The sequence below is a fragment of the Leucopleurus acutus genome (assembly GCF_964270905.1).
Source record: "Leucopleurus acutus genome assembly, chromosome: 1".
Lineage (NCBI taxonomy): Eukaryota > Metazoa > Chordata > Mammalia > Artiodactyla > Delphinidae > Leucopleurus > Leucopleurus acutus.
In genome coordinates this window covers 174,393,760-174,399,601 of record NC_139142.1, presented here as the reverse complement: position 1 = coordinate 174,399,601, position 5,842 = coordinate 174,393,760, and positions in this window count along the sequence as shown.

Sequence of the window (5,842 nt, the reverse complement as noted above, 5' to 3'; positions counted from 1 at the left end):
CTGGAAGCTCTCTGCTCTGCGGCTCCTGGGCCTGGCCCTACAGGCCGAATGGAGCCCAGGGCACCTGGAGCTGGGGCCATGGGCTGCCCTCCCAGAAGCTGTGTAGTGGCTTCCTCTCGGGCGGCCAAGCTGTCAGGGAGGAGGCAGGGCTCATGTGCAGGAAGTAGGGCCCTGGGGCCCCGGCCCGGCTCGTGGGGTGGCCTCCCCAGGTGAGCGCTGGGTCTCCCATGAGCCTCCAGGTCAGGGTCAGGGTCAGGGTCAGGGAGGCTTGGGGAACGTCCTGCAGCATCGCCCCCTCTAGCACATCCTGTGAGGGGCTGTGAGCTGCTCGCCTCCCTCGAAGCCCCTGGACACCCCCACCCCACCCGCCGGCCACCCAGGGGCCTCGCCGTGGCCCGGCCGCCCCGCCTGAGGCCCGAGCCAGGTGGGCCTCGTCAGGCTCCCCCGGGTTCTCTCCCGGAAGCCTCACCAGGCCCGGGTTGCAGGTGGGCAGGAGCAGACACAGGTGGGAGGGAAATTAAAGCCTCGCCCGCTGCCCTTCTAAGCCCGCCTCCAACGCCAGCCCTCACAGGCCTGAACGGCTCCGGGGGGTGGAGGAGACGCCACTGCTCTGGAGACTGTCCTGTGGTCGCACCGCAGGTAGGGAGCTGTCACGGCATTGGGGGGGGCGGGGGGTTGCTGACACGACAGCCTCTGCGGTGCGGGGGTCCCGGCGTGTAGGGGTGGCGCTGGTGGGGCAATGGAGAGGGGGGTGTCCCACGAGCCACCCTCCTTTACACCGACCAACTGACCGACTGACCGCAGGCCCAGGGGACGTGTCTTGCCCCAGGGGACTGGAGAGGGGGCTTATGGGCCCAGGCGCTGCTGTGTGTGGGTTTCATTTCAGCAGCTCTTGTCCCAAGAGGCCCCACCAGCTGCTAAGATCTGAGGCCCCCCCACTCCCACCAAACCTGATGCTGTCACCTCCCTGTTTAGCGCCCTGAGGGCCTCCCAGCGCACCACCCCCCTCTCGGCTCCACCTCAGACAACAGCCCCCTCTCCCTGCCCTCTGCGTCTGGGCTTATGGAGCTCTCTGACCTCAGAGCCTTTCCACCTGCTGTTTCCTCCGCTTTCAACCCTCTTCGCTGGTTTTGGATTTCATCTCAAATGCTGCTTCTTTCAGGAAGCCTTCCCTGACCTCTCTGACTGGGGAAATCTCTACTTCCTGTGCGGAGAGAGCCGTCTTCTGCTCTTTCCCATGATTAGTGCCACCACCTTTTACACGTGCTGTGTGACTAGTTACTGCTTATTCATCACCCTCAGACTTGCTTCGGTCACCAGTCACGGCAACACATCCACCTTCAAAACTCATTTTAGTCTGCCCGTGATTCTGTGGGTCAGGAATGCAGGCAGAGCAGAGGTGTCTTAGCGGGGGTAGCTTGGTCTTGGGGCCAGCTGTCTGCCGGGTCCCTCCATCTTCTCCGTGTCACCTGTGCCGGGGCCCCCCTGTGTCCACACTGCCTCCACGCAGCCAGCCTGGGTTTCCTCCCTGCCTGGGGCAGGCAGACTTGGGGTGGTGTCTGCCTTCCCCGGATCAGGATGGCAGCTGCAGGGCTTCCAACCCAACTGGAAGTTTCCATTGTCTTCTGCTGGCCTCAGGGGGCTGGCCCGGTGTCAAGGGGAGGGACCACTTGGGGCACGTCCATCGGGGACATCTTTGCAGTCCAGCTGCCAAAAAGCTCCGCGTGAGCACTGAGCTTCTCACTGTTAACTTTGCTTTTGTGGGGGTCCTTCCTGCCTGTGGATTGGTCGGTGACTTGGGAAAACCACACAGGGATGAGACGCGAGTCCTCCCGAAAGTGCTCGGCCGTCACTGGCCCACTGCTGCCATCCTCCCAAGCAGCACATGGATTCAGATTTGGGCCCCAGGCAAACATCTAGAAAGGCCACTCAAACCTCCTGTCAGAGCCAGAATTTTTGAGGGCGCCCTGGGATTTGCACAAAGTATCCCGAGGAGAAGAATACTACTACTCTGAAAAGATTGCACAATGTTCAGCCTCCTCGCTCTTCACAGGCGCTCTCCAGGCCTCCCCTCCAGCTGCTGGATGACACAGAGTCCAGGTCACGTTGTTCTGCTCAGTTTGACCCACTCTGCAGCACAGGCATCGCCTGGGGCGGGGGGGGGGGCTGGTGTCGGAAATGCAGACTCTCAGGCCCCACGACCAGCTGGTCCACTACCACCTGGGCCAGGTCTCATAGGGATGGGCCAGCACAGTGAAGTTTGAGGCAGGCTGGCCGGGTCTGGGCTGGTTCCCCTCCCTCCTCCTCCCCTCCCTCCTCCTCCCCTCCCTCTTCCTCCCCTCCCTCCTCCTCCCCTCCCCTCCTCCTCCTCTCCCCCCACCTCTCCTCCTCCTCCCCTCCCTCCTCCTCCCCTCTTCTCCTCTGGGGCAGGGACCAGCACTCTGAGGTCAGAGGGACTGAAGTGCAAGGTGCCAGCTGTTCATGGGGATGCAGGCCCCTCGGTGCCACCTGGAGGACTTGCCCGGCCCTGCTCTTAGCCTCCATCCACCTCCCTCTTCTCAGAAACACTGACTCTTGGGGTCAGGAGGGTCGCTCTGAGCCAAGCTGACGTCCACCTGCTCAGCCCACCACCCAGCAGCTCCTTCACTGAAGAGCAAGGGTGTCCCCTCCCCGGGAGCTCCCTTCCAGACTGCCTCCTGCCCTTGAAGACAGTTCCGTGTCCCTAGTTCTGCAGAGAAGGTCCCAGTGTGATGCTCTGACTGGTGGCTGGCCTCCTCCTGCAGCTTTGCCCAAATCCAGCCCCTTCTCAACACTCCGCTTCAAGGCTCGTGTCCCCAGGGCCACCGGAAAGTGTGAATCCACCACCTCACCCATAGCACTTTGATCAAACCCAAAGTTCCCAGCACCTTCTAGAAGGTTCCTGACACCTAGCACCCAGCCCCTGCCCCCTCAGCCCCAGCACACCCCAGGCCCCGTCTGGTCCCACTTCAGAAGACACCCCCAACTCCTCATCCCTCTCCGTCCCCTCCAGCTCCACTCTCCTGGCCTCTCCCATGGGCTGTGTCCTTGCCTGTGTGCTAGGCCAGCCCATCACTCCTGACCCCTGGGCGCAGGCGGGGGTCCAGCACCTGGTGGTCGAATGAGGGAATGAACAGCAAATATACTTCAGCTACTGCCAAGGTGATTGGACTCTGGTCAAAACGACCCTCCCCTCCCTGCACAATAAGACCCCCAGCTTCTTGTCCATCGCCAGGAGCTGTGTCTCCTCCATCACCCACACCTGTGCTGTCTGGGGTTGGCTCAGTGCTGAGACTTGCCTGTGTCTCTTGAAATTAAATCTCTCCAGATTCAGGATCTTTTCAGAGATTGTGTCACCCGAGCAGGCTGACCCCGCCTCCGTTTCTGCCCTGACAGGTCCCAGGGGGTGTTCTCGTGTCACCTGGCTCCGACACAGTCACCTGAACTCTTGGCACGGGGCCCAGGTGACGGCAGCCTTTAATCAACGGGTGGCCGGCCGGGAAGACTGGCGTGTGCAATGGTGACAGGACGCTTGCCCTCCGGACATTTAATGTTCCCTACTGGTCACATTCAGGAAGTAAAAAACAGGTAAAATTAATAAAATATTTTAGTTAAACATCATATCCATTATATTGTTTCAACATGAAATCAGTATAAAACTTATTGTTGAGACAGTTCATGTTGTCTTTCTTGCGTGTCTGTGTGAGCCTGTCTCACCTGTCTTTTGCGGTGCTTTCTTCAGCCCTGGCGTCCCCCCGAGTCCGGGTCCCAGTCTGTCACACCCGACCTCTCCTCTCCCACAACGTGGCTGTGGCCCTGGGGCTCTGTCTCTGCTCCACCCCGCCCAGCCCTCCAGCACGTCCTCCCCCGCCCACGTGCCTGGTGGGAACCGCCAGCACCTGAGGCCAGAGCCTCACGCAGCTTCGCCTGACCCGAGGGGTGGCGTCTGGGGGGCCCCGGCCCTGTGGGCGGCGGGTACCAGAGTGACAGTCGGTCCTCCTGTCCGCAGCAGAGCCACAGGGCTACCGGTCCCTGGCACCTGGGCAGAGCACGCCCCGAGTGGCCGAGGCCCTGTGCGCTGCCGGGGGACTTGTGTCCTGTGGGGACGGGCGGCCGAGGTCCTGGGACAGCCCCACCCCCATTTCTCCACCTTTTCTCCTTCCACAGCTGCCCTCCCACCATTGCTGCCAGCCTCCAGGAACTGTTTAAAATGCACCCACACATAGTAGAGGGGGCCTTCCACGTCGAGGGAGTTTGATTGGTTTCCAGATCCATTCAGATGATAAGAAATGCCAACCATTTGCATTGCCAGCCCCAGTGTCCAGGGCTCCAATCCCCCACAGGCTGTACCACACGTGTAACAGCCCGGGGTTGGCACCTAAAATCTAAGAGGACAGATCTTGTGTTAAGTGCTCTTACTACAGTAACATTTCTTTCAATAAAATTTTAAAAGATGCCCATGTTACAGGGAAAGGAAGGGAGGTACCAAAATCTTAGATGAAATTCCAACTTTTGACTTTTAGGTGGTTACAAAATTGTCTCGAAATTCTCCTTGTGCTTCTCACTGCAAGCGGGTGTCAAGACTTGGAAGAGTGCATCGTTAGAAGGTCTCGGTAAGGACTTATGTGTGGCCGTTTCGAGGCTAAATCCTGCTGTGAGGAGGTTATGTTTTTCTAAATCAAGTTTTACAAGGTTTTTTTTTTTTTTTTTTTTTTTTGCGGTACATGGGCCTCTCACTGCTGTGGCCTCTCCCGCTGCGGAGCACAGGCTCCGGATGCGCAGGCTCAGCGGCCATGGCTCACGGGCCCAGCCACTCCGTGGCATGTGGGATCTTCCCGGACTGGGGCACGAACCCGCGTCCCCTGCATCGGCAGGCGGACTCTCAACCACTGCGCCACCAGGGAAGCCCCTACAAGGTTTTTTGAAACGATTTCATTTGGAAGTTTTATGCAAAGTCAATATTTTTTCTTGTCACGTCTACATAATTACAAAGAAAATGCAGTGTATTTTTTTTTTTTTTTGCCAAGCTTCATATCATGACGCCAAAGTCCCCGATTCACCCCAGTTTGCTCCAAGTCACCTTGCCAACAATGCCATTGTCCACATCTGAAAATCGCTGGGCAGTGTTGTGCCAGGCCCAGGTCGGTTCCTGCCCCTCAGGATCTTGAATCTGCCTTTTCACCCCTTCTGTCATGAATGTGCTTTTTGAACAAGTGCACTTTCCTCTCTGTCTGCCACGCAGCCAGGGGGCTTTAGAAACCACCCAGCCAACATTCCTCTACCCTCTCCTGTTTGTTTCCCAAAACAGCCAGTACAGTGGAGACCCCGGGAAAGCCTGGCAGGGCTGTGATTTGCTCTGCCTCTTAAGGGGAAGAGCCCAGGAAGTGTGAAATGGCCCTTCAGAGAGCCCACCAAGTGAGGCTACAGCAAGGCAGGGAAAAGAACTTTCCATTTATTTGGGGGTGCTGTGAGCTTTGCAGTTGGGTGGTTACCGAGAGCACATGGCCCTCTGAATCTCCTGGGAAGCGCTGGGAGGGGCTGACACGCCGAGATTGCTCAGGTCAGAGTTTCAAAGTTTGTCCGGTATCTCATTGCGCATACAGACAAACGCTGCTACAGTGTGGAATTTAAAATCCATAAAGATGAAAAGAGGGAATCCAAGCCAAAATGAATTTCTGGGTGTAAAAATAGGAAAAGTGTTGGGTGTGGGATGTCCTCTCTGAGCCACCAGGTTGATTTCACCAGAGTCTACCGTACTGTTAGCTGCGGTTTTTAAAGCTCATGATGAAATCAGAGATTTTACCAGTATCCACATTGTACAGAA